Below are 12,559 nucleotides of genomic sequence, written 5' to 3' on the forward strand. Positions count from 1 at the left end.
TTAATGGAGAGAAAAGTTTAAAAGTCACACATCATGAATCAGATATGACATGCCATCGATCAGTCCTCATTAAGACAAATTATTCTATTCAAAATGCAAGTGTTTGCACAGTACCGTATTTTCCGCACTATAAGGCGCACCTAAAAACCTCCAATTTTCTCAAATGCCGACAGTGCGCCTTATAATCAGGTGCGCCTTATATATGAACCAATATTGAGCCACTACAGCAGGCGTATCCAAAGTCCAGCCCGCGGGCCAAATGTATATACGTTATATATGGACAAAGTTTTAAAATGGGCCATTCATTGAAGGTGCGCCTTATAATCCGGTGCGCCTTATATATCGACAAAGTTTTAAAATGAGCCATTCATTGAAGGTGCGCCTTATAATCTGGTGCGCCTTATAGTGCGGAAAATACAGTATGTGCCTTCAGATGTCTAATGATCAGTCTATTGATCCTATTAATTAATAAATGCCCTCGTAAATTTTATGTCTGAGCCATCACCCTGGTCAAGGAGACATACACAAACTGACAGCTGTTATGCTCATGACTTCTGTCAAGGACCGGCGCCTTCACTGCACCAATGCAGCGAATCTCATTTGCTCTCTTATAGAGTCGCTTATTGTTTGGTAATCGTTTTGAAGCACATTTATCATCACATCTACACATTTTCAACAAGCTCACTATGCTGGAGAATTTGATCAATATCCCTGACAGCGATTGCCCAAGAGAGGTCATTGGACACTAAACTGACACGGAAAGCAGATACATAATGGCAAGCATCCATCTTTAAGTGCAGCAGGCAATCGAAGAGACGTGAAAGCACCAAGGTCCATCATATGATGTAATGCGTTTGTGTTAGAAGATGCCGCTGACAGAAAGCAAATATTTTCTTTCTTGTTGTACTGTTTCATAGAAAGTGTTGTTATTTTATGGGTGACCAGATTATTGCCAACTTGGTTGCAATACCTAACAGCCACAAGGAAAGTTAACGGTCATAATCGCGAGAGGCTTGCATGAAAAATTGCTGTAGAGCAACTAAAACAATAAATTTCAATCTAATTTGTTGATACTTTTTATTACCGTATTTTCCGCACTATAAGGCGCACCGGATTATAAGGCGCACTGTCGGCTTTTCAGAAAATTGGAGGTTTTTAGGTGCGCCTTATCGTGTGGAAAATACGGTAAAAATAAAAACTGCCATATATACTAATTTTGTATAAATTTCCAATAGACAATCTTGAATTTTAGTAACAATCTGAAAAATTGTCAGAAACTGTCAATAAATATGAAAATAACCATTTAATATTTACACTTGGCATTTGTTTTAGACTTGGCACAAATTTAAAAAGTGTTTTGAAAGTGAAGAATTAATTAAATTCAAAATCCTTAAAAGCAGTGTGCGACACCTCTGGGATCGATGTGCAAATTGTTCGCTATACCTGCACTGAAGCAAAGGTGAATGTTATCCACCAGAGTCAGCCCAAGCCTGAATACAAAGCTTGTTAGCAGCTTAAAGCTACTGTAAACCGAAGAGAGCTAGAACAATACCAGCGGCTTTCCTGCTATAGTAATGAGCCCCCAAATCGTAGAAAACGACACACAGTGGAGTAGGGAATGTGCATTAAAGTCCACGTCTCTAACTCTCAGTCACGGTGAGAAATTGCTTAAGCTGCTGACAACTTTGGGATGGTTTCGACTCTTCAATTACATGTAGGAAACCCTGTTTTACACAGAACAGACCACTCGATGGTCACACATGGTCACACACCGTATGATGAAATCCATTGGTAGTAGGGGGGGATTCAATCAACTAGGAACATTTCAATTTTCCCACCATTAGTTTCTGGAGATTTTAATTAAGCATAAGCCATAAATCTTAATTTGCCCAGAATTTCTTTGGTGTCTTATGTGGCCTCAGCCTGTGCACTGGAATAAGAACTACCAATCATGAGACATGAGGCAATCATATTGTGGTGCACTATTGTCACGATAAACATGTGATGCGGTGAGAAATGTTGCGCAATAAGATAATCATGGTTCCCAGAAGGGACATTCGGGTGTTAGATAGAAAATGATGAAGCGGCACAAAGCAGATTGTTTAACCCAAAAATACAATTACAAATTCCAAACTGTAGTGAAGACTCTCTTGACTGAGGTTTACGGTAAGGTGGGGGTGTCGCGACTAATTGTGGCCCATTCTTCTTCTGCAGAGACTGACGACAGAGGGTGCAAAGGAGCGCCTGAAGCGCTCAGTTCTGCTTCAGGGTGAGATGATGTGCTGGCTAAATGAGCTGCCCATCTGCCACAGCACATTGTAGTAAGGGTGAGGGAAGTGTCCTTTGTCTTCTGCTCAGACATATTCTCGAAGGTCTGACAAACCCTGACGAGAACGTTCCCTGCGTTCAATAACACTTGGTATTGTTTGTCGCTAAGTGGATGGGGCTTAAGTCCTCGATGGCAGGCTGATTCTGTAGGATTATGCGTATCTATCATGGTTTTAAAAAAAATAAAAGAATAAGCTTCAGATACTTTAATAATACAATTGGGAATATTATATAAATAAGACGGTAGTGTTTCTTAGAAACTTTACACATCCAAAGGTCAGCTTTGTCTCCATCATCATAACACTACTGGAAATGGGTCATGAATAGTGCAAATTGCTAAAACAGCTTAACATGCTGCTGTTTTTTCAATTATCTCACTTCTGCTGAAAGTTATTAATATACAAACACACACAGTCACACGCACACACAGGTTCGAGAGGACAAATGTGTTCTTTTAAAACAGTTTTTCCCTATCTCGATCATAATACCCCAAGGATAACTTTTCAATTCACTCTATATCTCATTTTTCTCTGCATTTTCTTTATATGCATTATGTCAAGACTGGCAAAAAAAAAAAAAAAAAAAAGTGTATCCGTGCGGTGAACCACACAACGAAACGGCTGTGGTTTTAAAGATGTTTCGAGCATACTGCCACAATGTTGAGGCATTTTCAGAAATTGGTAATTTGCAAAAGAATGAATCATTTGAAAACGTTTGCAACAATAATGAGACCTATAACTTCAGTTGAAGCATTGTTCACTTCTGAACACAGCCAATTATGAAGGTGGCTCCATATTTGTCCAAGCACAAAAGCATCTTATTTTTACTTCCCCTCTCAAAAGGTTTTTAATTTTCTTTGAATATAGTTACACGGGTTCTCAGTCTCATTAAAAGTGTAAAAAGCCCTTAGCTTAATCATTACCAATTCCTACATTTACAGTTGAATAGTGCAGTCATTTCCAAGCAATTCAATTACGGTTTAATGAGTAGACCTCCAGCTTTCTACCTTCTCCTTGGGTAATGACACCGACCCTGAGGTCTCTGATGCCGCGTATAAACCCGAACATTCCTATTTGCAACCCATTCTCTCTCAGACCAATTAAGAAAACATTGGCACTAGCGACAAGGGTCCCGCTGGTGCCAGTGATTGGACAAGTTCTAACCTTCTCAGAGGACATGGCATCTCCTCTGTCGTTTTTGATCCCTGCCCAAGTCCCCATGCACAATAAATATCTTTCTCAGCACACGAAATCTGAGATAAGCAAGACATTTCACTTTATCTGCTTCTGATCTTTAAATCTCCCAGTTAAGCAATAAATGGGGGTTTTAAGATGACCCCTGGGTGGGCAGTGCTGCTTCTACAAATGGAATCACATGATTAATCGTGCGTGAAACAGAAGTCCACAGCGGAGTGTAATAATACATGGTTAAAATTGATTTATAAATTCAAACAAACAGCTGTTCCACTAAAGCGGGTTATTTAAGAGTAATTCTATAAACCTATGTTCTCATGCATCAAATCAAAACACCAGAATGAAAGGTCTAGAGGTCCAGCAGAGGGACTAGTAAAAAAATATCTTGTGTTATTTCAACTCACTGTTCCTCAAAGGGATTAACTACATAAGTGTATTTCTCTTGTGCGTGTCTTTGTTTGTGTTTTCAGTAATGCCACCACAGATGGTGGAATGGCAGCAAAGCGGGAAAGTGGAATGATTACGGAACCAGAACAATCTCCGTCCTTGATTTCTTAACAATACAAGAAATCACAAAGAGAAAAAAAAAATGCTGAAAGATTTATCATTTTGCAGACATGAATCACATCGATTTCAATATTACTAGTAATGAAGCTGCAGCCTCATGGGCAAAGCACAAAAACCTTGACACGCTCATATTTGAAATCATCTTCAAGACGTGGCTATACGTCTGCTCTTTATGTCTCCACTCACAATTAAGTTGCTCGATGGTGAAGACGATAATGATGATCGTTGTACCTACGCGAGCAAAGCATTTACAAGCCTGACTTGTTAGTGCTGAATCTGACAGAAATTCAATGCTGAGCAATATTTACATAAAACATCCTTGTCTTTAACCTTAAAATATCCTCCATTAGCAGTGGCTCAATCTCTCAAATGCTTTGATTGAACCTTGTCAATAGACAAATCCCCTTAGAGCTTTTAATCAAACGGGTGACTATTATAGTTTAGCTAATGAATGCTTTGGGACAATATAATCTCTATGAAGCCACTAATTGAACCATATGTTAAATGTGATGTATGACTTCATTAGGAATGGATAAATGATTTGCTGTGATGCCGTTTGTGACCTTGACTGGCCTGCTGCATCATGCCGTGTCAAACCGACCGGCATGGTCTTTAAGGCCGTGGCTCGAGACGGGAACACGTCCAATCTGGCCGAGCATCTTGCTGACCAGCGACAAATTGGGAGTGGATGACACATGCACGCATATACAGACACTCAAAGCAATGTTACTGGGTCATTAGCAATCAAATGAACTTATTTGCTTGACAGTAACGGTGCTAATGTTTTGTTAATGTCAACAATGGAGGACATGAAATGTTAATGCTTATACAGAGAATGAATATGTATACAGTATGCTTACATAAGCAATAGACATTGATATCACTACCGTATTTTCCGCACTATAAGGCGCACCGGATTATAAGGCACACCTTCAATGAATGGCCCATTTTAAAACTGTGTTCATATATAAGGCGCACCGGATTATAAGGCGCATAGAATAAATAACTCAACGTTGCTCAAACGTTAATATCACGCAACACACAAAATAAACACGTAAAGCTTACTTTAATAAATTAGTCCTCATCCACGAATCCATATTGGTTCATATATAAGGCGCACTGTCGGCTTTTGAGAAAATTGGAGGTTTTTAGGTGCGCCTTATAGTGCGGAAAATACGGTATTAAAAAAAAATCATACTTAACATCCAAATGGGACAATTGTGTCCAAATTGCATAGAGGTTATATAGCTGCATATCTGGCCATGAAAATGATCAATACTGAAGAATATCCTAATATTTTGAATCATTAATAATAAAACAAGTTATTTTTCTGGGTTTTTTTGCAAATGATTCTTAGATTTTTGTACTGTGTGGATATTAGTATCAATGTACTTTACACAGGTACAGTAGCAAAGTAAAAAATTTGGCTTGAAATACTTTCTGCTCTGTCAACCTAATTAATAGCCTTGCTTCTGCCTTCGACTTCCTGTACATGGGAGACATATGCACATTGTTCCACTTAAAAGCCCTATTTGCAATTTTGATTTTTAATATATTTATATGATGTGAACTGTGGCTCTCAAATTGCAATGCAATTGTGCTTTTTTTCAAGCAGCGTATGGTTTGTACTCAATGTCTCCCTATGTTCTGTAATGCAAACAGGATTAACAGGATTAAGAATATTATATTACCAGTTAATATAAACTACGTTATATGAAAGAGGTGTGTCGAGTGCCTAGCACGTCATTCAAGCTACAACAACATCTCATGGGAGCTGCAGTAATGTGTCTCTACAGTCTAGGCCATTATCATATTTTCCCAGAAGTGTTGGCAGTATCTGCTGGGCTGATTCGGCTTCCTGACGAGTCGACTTTACCATTCCGCTTCATTTGACTTTGCAGCAATTTTCATATTCTGTGACCCCATGTTTGCATGCAAAATGTTTTCCAAAGCTATACGATTAGCCTAATGACTTGAAAGTCAAAGTGAAGTCAAGTTATTTGCCCTTCATCCATGTAACGAATTAATGTATTTAAGTCAACTGTCCATTCTTGTGTTGTCTTGTACTGCAGTTGAAACTCAGAGCTGACAGATTTCTGAGAGTATATATAGAGAACATACTTAGACGTCTATATTTTGAAGATGTGAGTCAACAGTGAAGGTTGAATCAATAAAATCACCCTGACTACAAAACATGAGTGTGTTCTGTGTCTGATGGTGATCAAACTTTTAAGCACATTCCATCTTGGCAGGAGGATAAAGTGAAAAAGCAGCAATTCTAATACTATTTTAATTAATTCACATATGGAGGTATGGAATTTTTTTTCAAAAAATAATGTGCTCTTAAGCTGTACAGAACTCAAAGGCATCTTTTAACATATGCCATCACATTCAAACATTCAACTTGAAAGCTAGTTCATTCAAAACTGAAGATAACTTGAGATCATTTCTGCACGGAAATAATAGCAGTCTGCCTGAACTGTACAAAATGTGTCTCGAACACAATGACCAAGAAAATGGAAACTCAAAGTAAGGAATTTACATAATGACCTTTTGCCATTCGACGTATCCTTAAAAAAGGCAAACATGAAAAGTTAATTAACACGATGCAAGGCAAGCACTCTGGTTTAATAGAGTAAAAGGTTGTTGCACTCTTACATAGTCCTGAGTGTTATAGGGTGAAAAAATGTCACAAAATAAGTCATAATATCATATATTTATTATGATTTATTATGATATCATTAGATAAATCACACGAGACATTTTCAGTTATTCTCGAAAAATATATACGTATAGAAAATGCAACAAAATAAATAAAGCGACAACAATAATTCAACTTATTTTGAAAGGCGTACATTTACTTCACCCGAACCACCAAGCATGATGTATTGAAGCTTTAAAAGCTTCTAGAGGCTACTTCTTCTAGAAGCTACATATTTCCAAGTGACCGGTTTGCAGTCACAGCAACTGTACTACTTATCTGCTGTCAGTAATAATAATAAATTGTATTTATAAGTGCCTTTATCGAGCCTCAAGGACACTGTGCATCAGTAACAACTCGAAAAACAACATTTGATTGAAGTACATCATCTTGCATAATCTTACACACGCACACATACAATGTATGTAAAATGTAGAACACACCGTGCCGACAAAAAGATTGGCTCACCTACACATTACAGCAGTCTTTTTATACGAGATAGGCGGGCATTAATATGGATTCACTTTCTCTTTGCAGTTCAAACTGCTCCCACCACTGTCATTAAGGGACTTTCTGGAACAAAACAAAGAAGATTATTAAGTATTTGAGTTTTCAAAGGTGACAAACTAGTAATGGACCTGGCTCTGCATGAGTCATCACAAACATATCCAATTTATATCCACGTATTAAAGAGGTCTGGCTCACAATTGCAAAAATAAAATTAAAAAATGAGAGCACACTACACAAAAAAATAATTCAAATGAATACAAACTCAGTTAAGATCAGCTCGACACAATGACTAGATGAAATTAAGATACTACATACATATACAACATATTAAGATCGAAATTAGCATGTAAAGTTCAAGAAGTCCAACCAAAAACATTCGTAAATTCAATTTTGGCATTGATCAAAAGCTAATGCAAGCCAATGCAATCATCTTACGGAAGGGGGGGGGGGGGGGGGGGGGCTTACACAGCCACTGCACACACACGAGTAATCCACTTCCGTTTTAGCAAGCATTGCGAGACATAGCCAAGAGCTGTTGGTATTTTCTGGACTATAAGCAGCTACTTTTTATATTAACCCTGAGTCTTATAGTCCAGTGCGGCTTATCTATGGATTTTTCATGATTTTTATGATATTGTATGATTTGTGCATATTCTCTTATATATGGAAATTAAACACCTGCGGTTTATAGTCCAGAGCGGCTTATACATGAACAAAACAGGATTTTCCCGTAATCTTAGCTGGTGCGGCTTATATAAGGGTGCGATTCATAGTCCAGAAAATACGGGATTGTTTTGTGTTTTTACTTAAAAAAACAAAAGCTTAGTTTTGACTGAACCCATAGTAATATTGTTATCATATTACAGATATCTGGCAAGAATATCAAAATGTTATTCATATCGGACAGCCCTATTGCTTGGAGGGTTCACAATTTTAAGTTTATTAGTCGTACACTACCAAACAGACAACTGCTTGAGCAGTCTTTCTGAGTAAATGTCCTTGTTCACATTGAGGCATATTCTCCCGTGTGCTTGAGTCAGTAAAGGTGTTCAGCCTTGCACTTTGTAGGCTGCACAGATGGTCTTAAGTGTGTCATTTACGCCACCTCTTGGAAGGCACTGGATGTACTTTGGGTGAATCAATCCTTAAATGAAAGGCAGTCTGTCAAATCTCACCTAGCATGCATTCCAAAGATTTCAGCACGTTTCTTCAAATGAGTCTGGCACTCTCATGAAGGTGAAACATCATATTGGACATTTTGGCTCATTTGACTGCTCCAAGAGACGATGACAGCCGGTGGCTGAGTCATGATCATGGGTTGTGCAGGGCGAACCTGGCCTGGACTGTATGCTCACCGACTGGCCAGCAGCTGTGATGTGTCTCTTCTACATTATGCCAACGACCAAATGTCGACATTATGTCATTAACTGGTGAAAAACGATCAGTGCCAGCTGACTATTTTTTTTCCCCACCTGCGAAGCATTCCCACATGGTGATGAGGCTTGGAATTTGAGGGCAGCAATCACAACCGCAATGGTCATAATGGTGCAGTGAGACTCAACATTGTTTTTATTTGATTTATGTCAGTCATGAAATACATTTAAGTGTCTCAACCACTCTGTGGCAAGACATGCAGGCACGGGTGCTGGATAATACTGATCAACACACACACTTTTCTGTCGATGTGCTACCTCTAAACGAGAGGGTGGAACCGGATATTCACTTTAGTCCCTCGTGGGATTTGCGTTACTCATGGCGTTCACGGGGGGAGTCAACCTCTGCTCCAAACTTAAATTCAGTCAGGAGTACAGAATTCTACGTAAATTACTTTGATTGCAAACAAGTACCCTTGTCCTTCAAAGTAGCCTGCATGAGCGGCGCACACGTCACTCACCATGATTAATCTGACTTTGAATCTACTGCGCCGTGCCAGGATGGCTTTCAACGACGCCACGTCACAGCTCCGCTTCCTGTGATAAGCAACCAGTGTGACCACAATGCAGCTTTTCTGAAGAAACCATCGATATTTTCAGACACTTTAAATAAAGTACACCTATATATTTGATATCTAGACGAAAGATCTAGCATGCATACAAAGATTTATGTCAAGAAGATCTCAGATGACTACAGCACACAACAGTCCCTACAATGGAGCCTTTTTCCTTCTAACTATTCTTCATCTCTGGCAACAGCTTGAGTAATGAACTTCATGCGGCTCCTTAATACGAAACAATCACTTCGACGTGCAAAAGGGAAGGCAGAAGGGGCAGAAGAATGCAGAAATTTCGATTACATTTCGTGTCTCTCCAAATTGTTTTTCTCTAGACAAGCCTGTGCCAATGATACAAAGGAGTTAAGGGCATGCCATGTGTTTTCTGGTGCATCTTCAGGTATAAAGAAAATAAATAGAGATACACCAATAGTGATACCAATATTCAATAGTCCAATAAATCCAGCCCAAGTTTTTCTTAACCGTCAGCCTTTCTCTCTCGTCACACCCAATTCTGCTTCTCTTCCTCGCTTTCCGCCCACCAATTAATTAAGACAATCACAAATCAGTCACCTTCACAGCTCCACGGTCACAATCAGTTATCCTGTTACATTTTATAGCTTGTGGTATTCTTATTCAGCGTGCATAAAAGCAACACAACTTAAATCAACTTCATTTAGAGGCTAAGATAAATAAAAGATAAAGCACGATAAAAAATGTAAAAGGTCAGCTAGGTTTGTTTTTAATTCAACTTTTATCCAAAATGGTTTTCTTCTCTACTATGCGTATTTTAAAAAGGAGTACATTGATCTACATAATCAAAATGTAGTGTACACCAGGAACGACCCCAACAAAAAAAAAATCCTTAAATTCAAAGAAAAACTTTTTTTACAGCGATATACCGTACTATTGGGTAGTTTGGTGAGTCCTACTTGCAGGAAGTTTGATCTTAAAATCTGAATTTCTCTTTTTTTAAATATGTATCAGGCTTTTTATACTTGTAAACAGAAATCTGGTGTGCATCAGATGCAGAGTGTGAACGCCCCAATTGCATACGTAAACTGTCAATTAGAGTTTGACATCATTGAAATATATACATTGCAGAAAATGAGAAATTGGTAAAAGCTACACCTACCAATGAGACCATGATGTAATACATGCAACAATAATTATCATTATATACACTGCGCCTAGTTTGAGTGTATTTTGTTTTCAAATCATTCACTTTGTACAGAAATTGTTTTGAACTTTGCATGAAACCATTTTGATCCCTGCTGCCTCACACCTTTGCTTGCTGTTTTTCTACAACGTCATTTTGGGAGATTCCCTTGAGCTCTTGCCAATCGTGCCTGCTTCCATTTTCTTGGTCAACCTTCTGCCTGCACACCACCTCTCCAAAGATCGCACAAACATGCACCCCACCTCTCCAAAGATCGCACAAACGATTTTGTTTGTTTGTTTGATTAGCATCCCTTGCTTTTTGCTGTAATGTCCTTTAACTAAGTGGTTAAAAGTAATACACCTATGATCGATTGATTGATTGATTGATTGATTGATTGATTGATTGATTGATTGATTGATTGATTGCACAGTTCAGTGGTATAGCTAGGATAAGTGTAATAGTAAATGCACAAAGCCATTAAATGGTGGAGAGAAGCAAATATTGAAAACTGATGTTCCAAGTACACGCACAAAAATTACCTGGGTGTGTTTGGCCAGCTCCAATGAGTTCAAAAATCATCGAAATAAATCACTGCAAAAACAAATTGGAGATTGGGGGGAAACTACTGAATATGTTCATGAGACTTCTGAGCTATAATTACGAAGAGATAAAGGGCAAATTATACTGTCATCAATATAAAAATTCAAATACCACCCTCCAACACAACCTTTGGAAATGATCAGGCACTGTTAATGTAACGCGTAAACCGTAAACAGGCAGTGCGTAAAAATGCGCACCGCGTCACCAAATCGGAAAACTTGTTAGTCATAATGAGTGAAAATGCAAAACTCACCCAGGTTGTCAAGGCAAGTCCTCCCAGTGCGCGTCCAGATCTGTGTTCTGAAGGATCGGGTGTAAAAGCGGGGAAAGCCACAAGAACTATGAGACGGCAGCTTTAACGCCACCGACTCCGCTGCGATGTTTTCCTCCTATGTCCTTCTTTCTCCTCTCCGCTCACCTGCCTTGTCTCTCCTGAGACAAATTAAACGGTAGTTGCACATATCCCTTCATTGTCATCAACACGTGCAAAGTGCAAAAAAAAAAAAAACGTGAAGTTTGTGGAGATGCTCTCAGTCCACAGCGACTGATTGTTTTGGTTGTATGATCCGCAAATCGAAAGCACGACAAGTTCAAACGCGGATAAAGTTTTTTCTCTTCGGTGGAGCGATGGATAAATAATCCTGGGAATAAAATCTTTCCTCACTTTGCTCTTTGGACCGATTCGGCTCCTTGCTGAAAACAGCGCACCTGCGTACAATGCGGATCACTTAGTCACCCACTGCCCGCTCCCCTCCATCAGCTCAGTTCACCCGTTTTGCAAGCCTTCACTCTCATGTCTACTTGGTGTGTTTGTTTCTAAGTCGCCATTTGTCGTCAATTCCGGTGACGTTGCTGGAAAAATGCTCGAAAAATGCGCCTCTTTACGCCACAGCTCTTCCTCCCTCTGTTTCTCTCTCTCCCTCTCCAATTCCTCCCTCTAATAACGGTCCATCCTGCTGGTGTGAAGCCTCGCCCACTCCCACCGGTGATTGGTTAGAAATTGCATACAAGGGAAGAGAGGATGGGTATAGGAAAAGAAGTAAGAGCAGCAGTGAAGAAAGGAATAGACAGGGAATGATGGAAAGAGAAGTCGATGAGACGGGGGAGGAAGATGAGAAAGTGGAGTGAAAGATGAAGGCCAGTCTGCCAGAAAAAGAAGAATAAAGGAGCCTGAGACAGAGTCGGTGTGTGCGTGTGTGTGGAGCAAGGCCAGGCCGTGCACTGAGCTCGATGTGTTTGAGCCCAAAGGGACAGGCTGGCTAATGAAAGAGAAAACACATCCTCTCTTTTTTTCCCAGTCTCTCACGCTGCTTTATATGTCTAATGCAGATGTACTCTGACTCAAGGCAAAAGTGAATTCTTCCTGACAATGTCCTCTATGACTGAGCAGAGGCATCACTTCTGTCTGCCTGGCCTCTTCCCTTTATAAAATCTGGTTTCTGTCAGCTAAGCAGCCTCCACTGTGAGTCTGTGATGAATAAGTAAGTAGCTGCAGAGAGGCTGGAGAT

At 39.4% G+C, this 12,559-nt stretch overlaps 1 protein-coding gene across 2 annotated transcripts in view; it reads right to left on the reverse strand.

Annotated features, from left to right (window-relative positions):
• brinp2 (bone morphogenetic protein/retinoic acid inducible neural-specific 2) overlaps positions 1–11,995 on the reverse strand; it is a 76,784-nt gene extending 64,789 nt beyond the window's left edge. Inside the window, exons 1-2 of one of the 2 annotated variants that reach the window (XM_049747529.2) lie at positions 11,305–11,995; positions 7,258–7,362 (exon numbers count right to left, since the gene is read on the reverse strand). The gene's annotated coding sequence lies outside the window, so the exon portion shown is untranslated. The remainder of the gene's footprint in view (positions 1–7,257; positions 7,363–11,304) is intronic. The other variant, XM_049747528.2, reaches the window with a different exon arrangement.
• Between the last annotated feature and the right edge of the window lie 564 nt (positions 11,996–12,559).

The sequence above is a fragment of the Syngnathus scovelli genome, chromosome 17 (assembly GCF_024217435.2).
Source record: "Syngnathus scovelli strain Florida chromosome 17, RoL_Ssco_1.2, whole genome shotgun sequence".
NCBI lineage: Eukaryota > Metazoa > Chordata > Actinopteri > Syngnathiformes > Syngnathidae > Syngnathus > Syngnathus scovelli.